Here is a 13,712-nt window from a genome sequence, read left to right as displayed (position 1 = left end):
ACTTTCTAAAAGAGAATAAAACACGAGTCAAAGACTCCACTAACACTAACTAAAGGATAGATGAGTCAAAGACTCTCTAAAAGAAAAGGAAACACGAATTTGCACATTTAGCAGAGGTAAAACACTCAGCCGAGCCGGACAGCTGCCTAGCCTTAGGGTGCAACAAATGTGCAACCCAATACCCATAAGGGTAGGGGTATGCTGCCAAGCCGAGTAGGGTGTTCTCCCAAAACCAAACGACGCACAAAGAGGAGGACTAACGAGAGAATGAGACTGGGCAGGTCTCCCAAACACACACAAAGATGGGCTCCAAGTAACCTTATCATTGCCCTTGCAAGGGGTAAGCAAGGCTAAGACAACTAATTGGGAGGATTCTACAAATAAGGCCAAGCAGGCCTTCTAAAGGCTAATTACTTACAAAGCCAAGACAGGTGACTCCCTAATAACATCAATAAAGATCAAATGAGTCAAAGACTCCCCCGATAACATCACCACACAAACGAATGATTCAAAGGCTCTCTAAATGAGGCAAGGCATGCCTCCTATAGGTACACCATTTATCAAAATCAAAGCAACCTCCCTGAGGTTAAACTAAAAAAAGAGGCTTGCCTCCAAAGGAGGATTGCCTAACGAGACAGAGTATGTCTCCTAGTACAGGTTATAGTGTCTAAAGAAATCTAATCAAAAATCTAAAAGACTGTGCTAGTCTATCTAAAGAGAGAGGAAAAAGGATACCAGATAATCTCAAATTTCCAATCAATTATTATAAAAACAAAACAAATATCCGCAAAGTATGATTTGCAACTAAAGAGTGCACAATCTGTAAGAATATCAATCATAAAATGGTAAACAACATTAATTAGCCCAGACCAGCCGCTGGGTAGCCTAATGAAGTAAAAAAAATGATATTAAACACTTCAAAGCCAACCACAAACCCCAATACGGGGACTCCAACGAAATCAGATGATGCCAAAGTAATCATCTGATTTCAATACACATATAATATTTCTACAAACCGCCTTGAAATCAAACAGTACTCATGTCGATAACATCGAATAGAGTAGTCATCTGATTTCCTTCTCCACTTAAACAATTTATTTAAATAAATACAAGTATGATAAGCCTCAAGATAGTCTCACCTGAACAATCCATTCATTACCGCCTTCAAAACCTAACTCAAATGCTTAAGATAAGAAGAGCATTAGATTCTCAATATATTCAATAATATTCCCAATTTGTAAAAATTTTAGTGCATAACAGGGGGCATCAACTTGGACTAAATCTTGTGCCAAAACAGGGAATGATTTAGTGCGAGACAAGGGGCAGATTTTGTGTAACACAAGGGGCATATCTATGGGCTGAAATGTGCTGAAACTTGGGACCAAATCGGGGGCTGAATTGAATAACAAAAGGGATGGCATGACATAACTTGCATAATGAGGAAGCATATCATAACTAGTGAAGGTACGATCATCTTACACTAACACTAGTGACAATAAAATCATTCGCACCAGTGCGAACTCAAAGAGCGATGCTAACACTGTTGCACGATAGTTAGTAACGTCAATAAATAGATATGAATTTTCTTGACAGACCAAAATAACATAAATGGAAGTTCTGACAAAATGCTGAACATAAAAGGAGCCTAAATCTGTTAAGAAGTTGCTTAGGCTAAAATCTATGCGCCAAAGATAGACCGGTGTAAACTTTAAAATTTGAGCAAATTCAGTGACCAACACAAAAAAAATTAACAGAACCTGCACTATGGTGAACTGATAATGACAGAGTAATTTCCAAGTAAAATTCAGTTGCTTCCACCAGGATATTTCCTCAAACCACGACAAGACATGACAATCCCTAATCATGCGAATACTTCATAATCAAAAGAAAACACTACATATAAAAAGGGCCCCCTCCCTAACAGCCAAGCTGATTTAATACTCAGAGATTCTCATGCTCTCATCGATTTCGGGGAAGTACCAACGATAAGACAACAGATTACCAACAAATTTATTGCCATTTACCAGGTTATGAAGATATCAAAAGAGAGTGGTATAACCTAATTTGAAGGTATTATCAAAACTGGATAGTGCTAATCAAGATGAAAATAAGACAAACAGATTTGGTATCAACACTAACATTGCTGTATCGATAGTAAAAACAAAGAGATTGCATGTCGTTATTGAGACAGTAAGATCAACGCCAAATTACTGTGAAAACAAGTAACATAAGATTACCTTGATTAGGAGGGATTATCGAGATTTACAAGGAATGTCCAATCCGATGATCCTTTGGTTGGAAGAAATGCTTACATTAGTAAGCAAAATGGCGATTGGAAGGACCGAGATGAGAGTTACCAAGATCAACGTCGAATTGCCGGATTCCGGCAAATAGCGAATTGCCGGAAGATGCAGCGGCAACGGAGACAAAAGAAATAGATGTGGTGGCTGATGGGTTTGAGGTGGGTTTTCAATAAAACAGGGGAAGGGTTGGAGATGGTGGTAGAGATGGGGGTAGGAACGAAGTGGGTTTGGGGGTTAGAAACGAAGGTTAAGAAAATGGGTTTAGCGTGGAGATAAGAGGTGGCTGAGAGAGGGGGTTGATGGAGATGGCCGGATTTAATGGTGTCCGGACATATTCCGGTGGGTTTCCCAAATTCCGATTGGGGGTTGGTCGGATGTGGCTGGTAAGGTGAAAGTTAGGGTGGGTTGAAGATGGGTTTGAATGGAAAAATGAAAAGGGTTTTGAGAGATGAGATGGTGGTGGGTGGTGAAGAAAAATAAGAAGAGGCTCTTTAATGGAGGTGGGTTTGGGAGTGGAGAGTGGCAGATGGGGTTAAGGAAGGAGATGGGGGTAATCGGATTCCGGCAAGCTCGCCGGAATCAATGGGGATGGGGTCGGAATTAATGGGGTTGGCCGGTGGTGGGAGATGGGTGATGGGGTTGGAGATGACCAGCGGCAAAGGAGATGGTGGTGGTGGCTGAAAATGGAGGAGAATCCAAGTGGGTTTTGAGAAAAAAATAAAAGAAGAAGAAAAAGGAGATGGGTTTAATGGAGGTGGATTTATGGGGGGGGGGTGACTGAAATGGTGTTGCCGGATTCCAGCCGGTGGGTGGTCGGAGGTAGAAGATGGGTGGAGGAGATGGGTTTTCTCCTTATTCTTCCTCTTCTCTGCTGTGTTTTGATCGAGAATCCTCCCTCTCTCTCTCTCTCTCTCTCTCTCTCTCTCTCTCTCTCTCTGCTTTTCTCCCTCTGTGCAAATGTCTTTTTTTTTTCTTGCGGCTCCCCAAAATCCAACTCCTCTGTTAGGAGAAGAAAATGAAGACCCCCCCTTAGCCCTAATTCGCTTGGGTTTTATTAAAGAGGACATGATGAATTTGACCCCCCCTACTTCTCCTTTGGACAGCCCCTTCTAGTGTATTTTTAATACCTTTTATCACACAGGGGGGGTGCCTCGGGTAAGACAAGGGCATAAAATTATTTTCCCTCTACATGCTCCTAACCCTATGATTTGATCCAATGGCCCATAACGATTGCTTGCAAAGGAAGCAACATAAATTTCCAAGAATGCCCTCTTGTACATGGGAAATGACATATTTCAACCCCCCTGAACCAGCACCATGACGCTGCCTTAGCTTGTTCGCTAGGCAAACGCTCGGATCCTGACGAAATTTTACAGGGACCCTGGTGGGACCCTAACCTGCTCTAAGGTAGAATTTGGGGTTCTAATTTAATGATTTGATGTGGTTGTGCTCAAACAGGGAGGGATTAGGGTACGGCCAAAATGGGGTGTCTACAGGAAGCGGCAGCGTCGTTAGGAAGGCTGCGTTGTTTCGAGGCACCAGGATTTCTTTCCCGAGTTTAAAAGAGGGGAATTATCCTGGTGTCTTTTTGTGGCTCTTCGTCGTTTTTCTTCTTTCCTTTGCGGTAGGGGTTCTTTTCGTATATTCTCCAGCAACATGTCTGGCTCTTCTTCACGAGTTAGGGGCAAGGCCTGCTTCCTCCAGGAGTCGTCGAGCGACCCTGACTTGTCCTCCGATCCGGGGGAGGATCTCGTGGCTCGTCGAAAGAAGGCTAAGAGGGGCCCGGGCGCTTCGTCGGGCTTCCCCCCCCCCCTTCGCCTTTCTTCCCTGCCTAGGAAGGACAGATTGTCCAGGTCCCACGTTGCCCGGTAGTGGTCGTTTTTCTCTTGAGCCTATCGTCAGGGAACGGAACTGTGTGGACGTGTTTCGAAGATGGGTCAGGAGATCGAGGACTTGAAGCGGGAGAACGAGGTTCTACAGAAGAAAGTTCATCTTCTCAACGAGCAGCTGTTGGAATATGAGGTGGACCCCCTGCTGGAGACCTCTTGGGAGGAGGAGGGGAACTCCTCTGGAGAGGAGTCGTTCTCCGATTAAGCCTTGGCTTTCTATGTTTTCCTGCGTGTCTATCCCCTTCTCTGGCGGGGATTTCTGAGGCCTGCGTGCCCTGTGCTGTATTTTTTTTTTGGTTTCCCTTTATTTTTGTAGGCCTATGGGCCAGGAGGATGTCAATGGGTAGTTTATGTGTATTTGGTCCGTATCTCTTAATGTTGTTCTTGGCTTGTGATGGAGAATCTCTGTGTTTGCAAGGATTTGCGATGCTCCGACCCTTTCAGGCGCTTTCTTTTCTTTTTCTTTTTTTTTGGGCCCGAACCTGCGTGGGGTCGGGATAGCGAAGCGTGTCGAATTCGTATGATCTTGCCCTTTACCCTCTACTTCCTTTATGAAGGTTAGGCTTTATGTAGATCTGGGGGCGACACGTGGCGTGCTTCGGTGATAGCGCCGTCTTTGTATGTTATCGTGATATGACCTTTAGTCCATTGATTGGCCTCGGGGAGCGGGCCCGTTGGCATAGTTAAAGGATAATGTGGTGAAGGCGTTTATGGGAGCATTGGGGTGCGAGCGGACATTCTGCTCCGTCCGGCGGCTCCTTCCCGAGGCGCCGCTTGGTTATTCAGTAGGAAACGAACACGCGGGTAGTAAGTGCTTCATTTTTCCACACCGGGGTTTCCTATAAAGGTTCTATAAGGGGTGAGCTTTCCTAAAGTCAGGAAGATCGCCCTTTGTCTCTTCTTTGCCTTTTTGATTTCTTCCGGCCTTCCTTCAGGCTTGTCCGAGATGTCGTCGCCTTTCTAGGGTCTCTTTGTGAGCGGCGATCGTGGGTCTGATCGTGACGGGAGTCGTCCGAATAACCCCGAGGCAAACTCTGGCGGGCTGGGGCCTCAGCGAGGGGTTCCGGAGGGGGACATGGATCGGGAGATTGCTTCTTTGCGCGCGGAGAACGATCTGCTGAGGAACCGGGTGCGCTGGTTAAATGACCAGGCCCGTTTTGCTGGGAATCGGCGTTGGGGAAGCTCTTCGGACGGGGAATAGAGTGATAGGGAGCTTTCTGATGCGGAAGACTCTTTCAGCGGCCAGTCCCTCTGAGCTGATTGCAGTGGGATTTCGGAATTTTTGGAGGAAGCCTCTTGTCTTTGCGCTTTCTTTTTTTGTCTTAGGGATCTTGGGGGCTTCGGGCCTGCGTGCCTATTGTCCTTACTCCCCTTTTTGTTGGCCTTTGGGCCAGGAGGAAGTGGTTTATGAATGGTGCCTTTCTTTTTCCTGTTTCTGATGTGTGTTTTCTCCTTACGTGTTTGCTTTTCTTTTGCATGCTTGCTTTCTTGCGCATTTCTGAGCCCTTGTCGCTGCGTTCGATATTTTCGGCCCGGTGGTATTTTGTATGGGGTATCTAGTCGTACCTTTATGACGGGTTCCGAGCTCTTTGCCATCGAACGTGGTTTTTTTCCATCTTGTGGAGGTGTATGCCGGGCCCCTGTGACGGGGTCCGAGCCCTCTTTTTCATCTGGTTTGAGCGATTGTTATTTTCTTGTTTTTGGCAGGAGAGATGTCTTCTTCTGGTGACGTTGGTAAGGGGAAGGAGGTTGCGGCGGTGACAACGGGCTTGTCGAGCCGTAAGAAAATTCCTTCTGACTTTATGGCCGCGGCCAGACTAGGTCGGTCCCAAGCGAGGCTCGCAACATCTATGCCTTCCAGCCTCTCTGGTCGAGCGGTTGGAGAGAAGGGGCCGGTTAGTTCCTCACCCCCAGGGTTTGAGCATCCTGCCAAGAGGGTCGCCGGCCGCGTGGCGTGTCCTTCAATCTTTGCGGAGGACGTGCCAAGTAGGATGGAGGGGGCGGTAATGACCAAGCTTCTTCTGGAGCGGGCGGAGCTTCCCCCGCAGAGTTTCCACGTGCGAGGGGAACTGTTTAAGCCTGGCTGGAGGATTGGTGTTGAGGACAGCGTTCTTGCGAATCCCCGGGTTGGGGTTGAGCTAGGGGTGACAACTGCCCTTCCTTGTGACGAGGCTGAGCTGAAGGGCTACGATCGTAGGGCCCTGGGGGCTCAGTATTTTCAATCAACTTCCTGCGTAAGTAACGGGTGGCCGGTTTTCTGATGGTATTTTTCTCTCCTCGCTGTTTTTGAGATTGCATGTTGGAAGTTTTCTGATAACTTGCCTTTTGCAGTCCTAAAGTTATGCCAGGAGGATGGTGCAGTGCCTTCTTGAGGATGAGGCTGAGATAAGTGCTGCAGGGGAGCTAAACCGGCAGTTACGCGAGGAATTGGACAAAGCCCGGGCGGAGAGAGCGACCTTTGATGACACTGTTGCTCAACTCCGGGAAGATCTCCCGGTAACTGTGGAGGGGAGGAGTCGTGCGTCGGACAAGTTGGCGCTGGCTCGGCGAACTCATGCCCGGGAATTAGCGAAGGCACGGGAGGAATGGCGCGACTCTGCGAAGTTTTTTAAGGCTGCGGCTGCGTTCAGCGTGGATATTGAGATTGATGCGTTTGCTGAATGCCGGCGGCGCGTTCAAGAGGTCGATCCTTCCTTCCCTCTCGATAAACTGATGCATGAGTCTGAGGTTGATCCTTTGCCGATACCGGCGGAAGTGGTGGAGCCGGTAGGAGAGGAGGTGGCCGCCCCGGTGGATCGCGTAGTTGCCGAGACTTCCGAGGGGGCCCAGTGATGTTGTGAAGGCCTCGGGGGGCTTGCTCTTTTCTTTTAATGTTCCTGGTTATTTGGTCTGTAATAACTTTTGAACTACCTATTTTTTTGTTTGGTGTGTAACCGTATTGACATCTCTGCATATATACGATGCGCCGCGAGGTTTTCGAGTTCTTGCTGTTGGTCCTCAGGCCTTTACGAATTTTGTTGGTGAGGGTATTCTTAGTGCACCCCGTAGGGCGTCTGTTTATGAGAGGACTATCTTCCCCTCGAATTATCAGTTCGGGGTTAATGGGTCCCGCCTGCCCTTAAAGGGGGAGGTCTTTTTTTTCATGGGGAGCGTTTTAGGGTATTCTCAGGGGGATCGGCCCCGATGTTACCTCTGTCTCACTCCCTGTTTTCTTTCGGGTCCCTCATTTATCGTGGGCCGGAAAGTGGAGATGTACGCTGCTTTTGTAGAAGTGCTTTTCCATTAATTTGTTGACAACAATACATCTTTGCTTCTAGAACACAAAAAAGGAAACCAAAACACTTGTCATATTTTTAAAAGAAAGGCATGGAACTTACCCTGTCGTTTTACTGATAGAACTTTCGGAGGTTGTCCATGCTCCAACTGCGAGGGACCGCGGTCCCATCGAGGCGTTCTAGTTGGTAGGCCCCGGGTCGAAGTGCTCGAACGACTTTGTACGGTCCTTCCCATTTGGGTGCGAGCTTACCCGTGTTGCGGGGGTCTGATACCTCTGCACGCCGTAGCACCAGATCTCCGGGTTTTACCGAACGCTTTTTTACCCGGGCATGTCCTTGGCGGACCATGCGAACATGTCTTTGTTTATTCTGAGGAAGTTGATCATCTGGTCTCGCAGGGGGCCTGTTAACATGGAACTTATCCGGACTTGTCTCTCCGGCTGATCTTGGGTCAGGGGGATGGAGTCTAGCTCCTCGGCGGGCTCTCCTCTGATTGCGCGAGCCCGCTGCCGAGGGTCTTCACTGCCGATTGTGAAGTTTTCGGCTGGGGCGTTGGTTCCTCTCAGGCTTGCCGCGTAGCACTGGCGTGCTATCATTTGCTGTCCCTTGACCTCTCCTACTCCGTCCGGAGTGGGGAATTTCATCTTGAGATGGGGGGTGGAGACTACGGCTCCCAAGTCTCTGAGAGCAGGGCGCCCAATGATGGCGCTGTAGGTGAACGGTATGTCTACGACCAGGAAGGTGGTCAGGATGGTTTTCTGCAAGGGGTACGCCCCGAAAGTCACGGGCAAGTCGATCTTGCCGTCTACCTGTACGGATGCCCCGGAGAAACCGTAGATGGAGTATTCCGCGGGTCCCAGCCTTTCCCTGCCCAGTTTCATTTCTTCGAAAGTTTCGAGGTGTAGCACATTGACGGAGCTTCCTGTGTCCACCAAGATTTTTCCTATATCGAAGTTGGTGACGACTAGCCTGATGACCAGTGCATCGTCATGCGGGACCTGTAGCCCGTCGAGGTCTTTGTTGGAAAAAGTGATGATCTGGTTTTCATGGGGCGGATTTGTTCGGGCCTTCTTGGAAGGTATGTCCATGGAGAATACCCGTTCCGCGTATGCCCGCCGACCGGCTGTTGTCAGTCCTCCCGCCGCGGGTCCGCCTGCGATGATATTGATTTTTCCTATGATGGTAGGCGGTTGCTCGCGAGCCTGTGGCTGTTCGGGGGGCTCACCTTTTCGGGGGCGCTGGTGGCGGCTCGTGTCGTGTCTGCTGCGGGATCGGCGTCGGCTTCGGGGGTGATGCCTACTGGGGGATCGGTGTCGGCTTGTGGACCGGCGGCGGTTTGGTGACCGATGCCTACCTCTGGGTTCGTCGAGCGGGCGCTGGGCCTCGCATGGGCTTTTGTCAGGACTCCTGAGGTACTGGTTTAGGTGTCCTTCTTCGGCTAGCCTCTCCAGCTGGAGGCGGAGGTGGAAGCAGTGGTCAGTTTCGTGGCCATGGTCCCCGTGGAATTCGCAGAATTTCCTGGCGGACCTCTTCTTTGGATCTGTGGCCATTTTCTTGGGGAGGGGTCAGGAGACCCTAATCCCTAATAGCTGATAGAACGTGGGAGAGGGGGAACTTTAGCGGGGCAGTTCCCAGCCTTTCGAAGACGGGGATAGGGTTACGGCCCGTCTGTCTTTCATCGGTTCGTGGCCTTATGGCCCTTCGGCCGTCGCTTTTTCTCTCGTCGGGGCCGGGCCGATTCTGTTCTCGAGCGCAGGCTTCTTCTGCTCGGACGAACTTATCAGCCTTTGATTCAAGCTCCTGTAGGTCCCGCGGGGGCTTGAGGGTGAGGTGCAGCTTAAGATTCGGATCGGTGGTGGGATGCTTTAGTGTGGCGACCGCTATCTGGACGTCAATGTTGGAGAGTTGAGCCAATTCGGCGTTGAACTTCAACATGAAGTCTCTTAGGGTCTCGTTTCTGCCTTGGCGGAGGGCTAGGAGGGCGTCCGCAGGATCATGGCGGAGGCGGTTGTTGGCGAACCTTGTGCTGAACTTTCGCCCGAATTCGTGGAAGGATGCGATGGAGTCGGGCTCCAATCTCATGTACCAGTCGTTGGCGGTTTTTCTTAGTAGGGATGCAAAGGCTCTGCACATGAATCCATCCGACGAGCCTCGAAGCGTCATTACTCTCTTGAAAGTCTGGAGGAACTCGAGGGGGTCCGTGCTCCCGTCGTATAGACCGAAGCGGGAGAGGTCTATGCCTGCTTCTGCGGGGGTCTTTAAGACCTCTGAGGTGAACGGGGATGCCGTTTCCCTTTCCCACTCATCGAGGATGCCGTGGGCGTAGGGTTTTTTCATTTCTAGTTTTACCTCTCGGATTTGCCTTTGCAGGTCCGCTATTGGATCCAAGCTGGGCGGTTGTGCCGAGGTTGCAACTTCTTCTGCCCGAGCCAAGGGCGGTTCCTGGAGACGGGTATCTTGGACAGGGGGGCGCGGCTGTTAGTAACCTGTCTCCCGCTGCCTCGCTGGTGTCCCCCTGCTGCGTGGGGCGAGGGGCTATTTGTTGATGGGGACGGCGTTCTGCGAGTCGGCACTCGCTTTCGCCGGGGATGTCGTTCCCCTGACTGTTCCTCGTTGCCTTCGTCGTAGGCTTCTGTTCGGTCCTGTGTCGTTCGGGGCTTTTCCGAAGCCGGAAGAGGCAAACGCTGGAGTAGTTCGTTGCGAAGTTCGTTGAACATCTCCATGGTGGGGACCATCTGCGGCGTGCTAGAGGAGGGTCGAGGTCGGTCCGAAGGCGGTGAGTTTCGCTCTTGGGAGCTGGCTTGTGCGCGCTGGGCTTGACTCCTGGTTATTACCCCTGTTTCTGGCTGTTGGATGTGGTTTCTCATCGCCATAAGGCGTTCAGTTACTCGACGAGTCCCACGGATGGCGCCAATATGATGGCGTCCGGATCCGGGTCTGCGATCACGCGGTCGGTAGAGGGCCTCCGTGGGGTCTGCAATCACAAACAAAAAGGGGGTCAGGGGGTCCGGGGTGGGTCCCGGACGGCCACTTCGACACCCAAGTCAGATCCTTCGACCAGTCAATATAAAGAACAGCTAGAAAGGGATGGGGTTTTGATCAGGGTTACCAGGGCCGGAGCGCGGGGATATTTCTGGGTGCATAAATGAGTGAGTCGGAGGGGACTAGCAGGGAGGGCAGGATGGGATTCCTGGCCTCCTCTGTTGTTGCCTCGCCTCTTTTTCCGGTGTTGCAGGGTGGAGGATGGGTGAATTCCCTGCTTTCAGGGGCCAAAAAGAAAAAAGGTCCTTTCCTTCTTCCTTTCCCTCCCCTTTTAAAGGGAGGTGTGCGGCCCTTTTCATCATTATGGAGGGAAAAACTTCCTTTGCAGGATTGGGCCGTCCCTCTGCCTCGCCGGCGCGCGTGGCTTTGGCGGCCATTTCCTTCCCTAATTTGTGATGATGAGGCCTGGGTGGTGAGAGGGCGACACGTGTCATGAATGTGTGGTCTTTGCCGTTTTCCAACACCCTTCTTCATGATGGTTGGGCTCTGCTCGTGCATGGATGACACGTGGCGATATCTGGGAGCGCAGCCGTATTTGTCCCCCATCAGGTAGTTTGCCATTTTTAGAATCTTTTCTCTAGACCGGTTAGGGTTTTTAAATAAAAATTAGAGACGAGGCTCTGATACCAATTGAAATAAACAAGAAGGGGGGTGAATTGATTTTAACACTAAATTATGCCTTTTGAAAATTTAAGTATTGAACTTAATTTGATTTATCTTCTCTTGATTAGATTTTTGGTTAGTGCAAATAAGATTTAAACAAAATAAAATGTCAAACCAAAAAGAATGAAAGTGCAAGTAGAAGAAAGAGCACACCGATATATAGTGGTTTGGGCAAAGCTCTACTCCACTCTTCTTAAGATCGTCCTTAAGGTTTTCCACTATGTGAGACCTCCACGATGCCCGGCTCCGAAGCGATTACACTTCCAAGGGATATTAAATGAGGATGCCCTTACACCTTTACACCAACTCTCCTTCTTCGCCGAGTTCTAAGCGATGCTCTCTAGGGTATTAAGGTAGGATGCCCTAGCCACCTTTACAAGAAATAGGAGATGAATAGCTTGGCTTCTCTTGAAAGCTTGATGCACTTTGTAGTCCCTTGATTGCTCTTCAATAATGGTTGCAAGTGAAAGCTCTAAATCCAAACTCAAAAGATTTGCAAGTTGCAAGGCAAGTTTGGGAAGAAGAAAACAAAAACTCAAGCTAAAAGGATTTGCAAGTGTTTGAAAGCTTAAAGATGATTTTCCAAATATTCAAGAGAGGAAAATAATACTCTTGAATGAGTATATGTAGCTTCTCACCAAAATATGACCGTTTGGGGGTGGTAATATCAAAAACCAGATTTTAATTCAAATCCCAACGGCTCTTTTCTCAGCTGTCGCGAGGTTCTCGGAGTTCTGAGAACCATTCTCGGAGCTCCGAGAAATTCTCGGAGCTCCGAGAAATTCTCGGAGTTCCGAGAGAACGGCCAAAAGAAGAAAAATTCTACTGGACCATTTCTCGGAGTTCCGAGAAGATTTCTCGGAGTTCCGAGAAGATTTCTCGGAGTTCCGAGAAGATTTCTCGGAGTTCCGAGAAAATGACCAGAGTATGAAAAATACTACTGGACCATTTTTCGGAGCTCCGAGAAGCCTAAATAAGCAAATTTTTGAGATTTTATTGCTTATTTGATTTTGGGCTTTTGGAACTCAATTCCTATGATAATTTTAGAATGTTTATGAGGGTCCCAACATGTTGGACCACCACATACTCATTCACTTAACCATTTTAGTTCTTAAGTGTTTTTGAAAACTCTTTTGAAAAACCTTGCCTTGACTTATAAATCTAAAGAGAGAGGATGTACAATGAATTCTAGGTAAACATCAACTTCTCTTTAGCCTTGGTCTTCAATTTGTCTTCCATCTTGTATATGCTTGCTTGAGAGATGATGTGAACTCCACAGCTCATTTGACTCTTGTTGGGTACATCTTCAAGCATGACCATGTAGTGTGTTGGTTTCTTCAATGATCAATCCTATTTTAAACACAACACTTCAAGGCAAATTGATTAGTATTCAATAACATAATCAATTATGTTTAGAATCATCAAAACAAGATAGGAGAGTAGACCCTTGGGCTTACAAGGTTAGGCTCATTTCTGGGGATATGAGCAGTTGTCCCACTGGTACTACTCTATCTGTGAGGGATCTGAATTATCCTTCCATGGCTGTTAACGTTGAGTCTGGAAGTTCTGTCAAAGCCAATTTCTCGAGGATAGTTACTAATGTTGGTTTGGCGAATTCAACATACAAAGCAACAGTCCATGCGCCATCTCAACTAAATATCACTGTGACTCCTAGTGTTCTATCTTTCAATTCATTGAACGAGAAGCAGCATTTCGTGTCACCGGGGAGGGTTTAAAGCCAACTAGCCTATACTCTCTTTCATTAGTGTGGTATGATGGTTTTCACAGTGTGAGAAGCCCTATAGTTGTCTCCACATATATTATATATCCAAAAACTCTGAATCAGTAGTAGTAAGTCATATATGAAAGCTTGATCAAGAGTTTGGTTTATTGGGGTTGGTTGTATTTTCATTTTCTTCATCTTCTTTCAATAGGATTAATTACCTTCCAAAATAATGAAAAAATTTAACTTTTATTGGCTACGATATTTGTAGGTTGATTGTCACACCCCAAACCGTACACACGGCCCAATACGAGACCTTCACTATGTGGTGCACTACAAGGCGAACCCCACAACGGTTTCAATATCAAATTTCAATATCAAAATCCATAAGATAAGCCAGGCATTAGGATCAACGTACTAACCTTTATTTCAAATAAACATTAATCACAATAATGCCAAGTCCTACTCTCACCCATCTGTAACTAAATGTAAAATTAAATATCACCACAATGCTGTCTTGTAATCCAAAATACTCATGCTACTAAAATTAATATCAAAGGTCCTGACTCTACTAAGCCAACAGCTGCAAATCTTGCGCCACAAGCCTCCACAAGGTTCAATTCTCAGAATCTGAAATTTTGTTAACCACATGAGCGAAAGCCCATAAAGTAATAAAACAAACTCTGGTTAAGGTCAAGAAATGGAAGTAAGCAATGACAGTAAAGCAGATATTCAGAGTTCAATATGATTCACAATTTTGAAACCAGTTTCTATATTTAAGAACGATTTTCCAAAGAAGACAGATGTCGGAATTCAA

At 47.8% G+C, this 13,712-nt stretch overlaps 1 pseudogene; it reads left to right on the top strand.

Annotated features, from left to right (window-relative positions):
- Positions 1-13,021, top strand: part of LOC143878796 (subtilisin-like protease SBT4.3) — a 32,695-nt pseudogene extending 19,674 nt beyond the window's left edge.
- Positions 13,022-13,712: the final 691 nt, after the last annotated feature.

Source organism: Tasmannia lanceolata, unplaced genomic scaffold, assembly GCF_043159265.1.
Source record: "Tasmannia lanceolata isolate RefF3 unplaced genomic scaffold, GAP_Taslan_0.1 ptg000006l, whole genome shotgun sequence".
NCBI classification, from domain to species: Eukaryota; Viridiplantae; Streptophyta; class Magnoliopsida; order Canellales; family Winteraceae; genus Tasmannia; species Tasmannia lanceolata.
The sequence above is the reverse complement of the archived record's forward strand: the minus strand, read 5'-3'. Positions and strand labels throughout refer to the sequence as shown.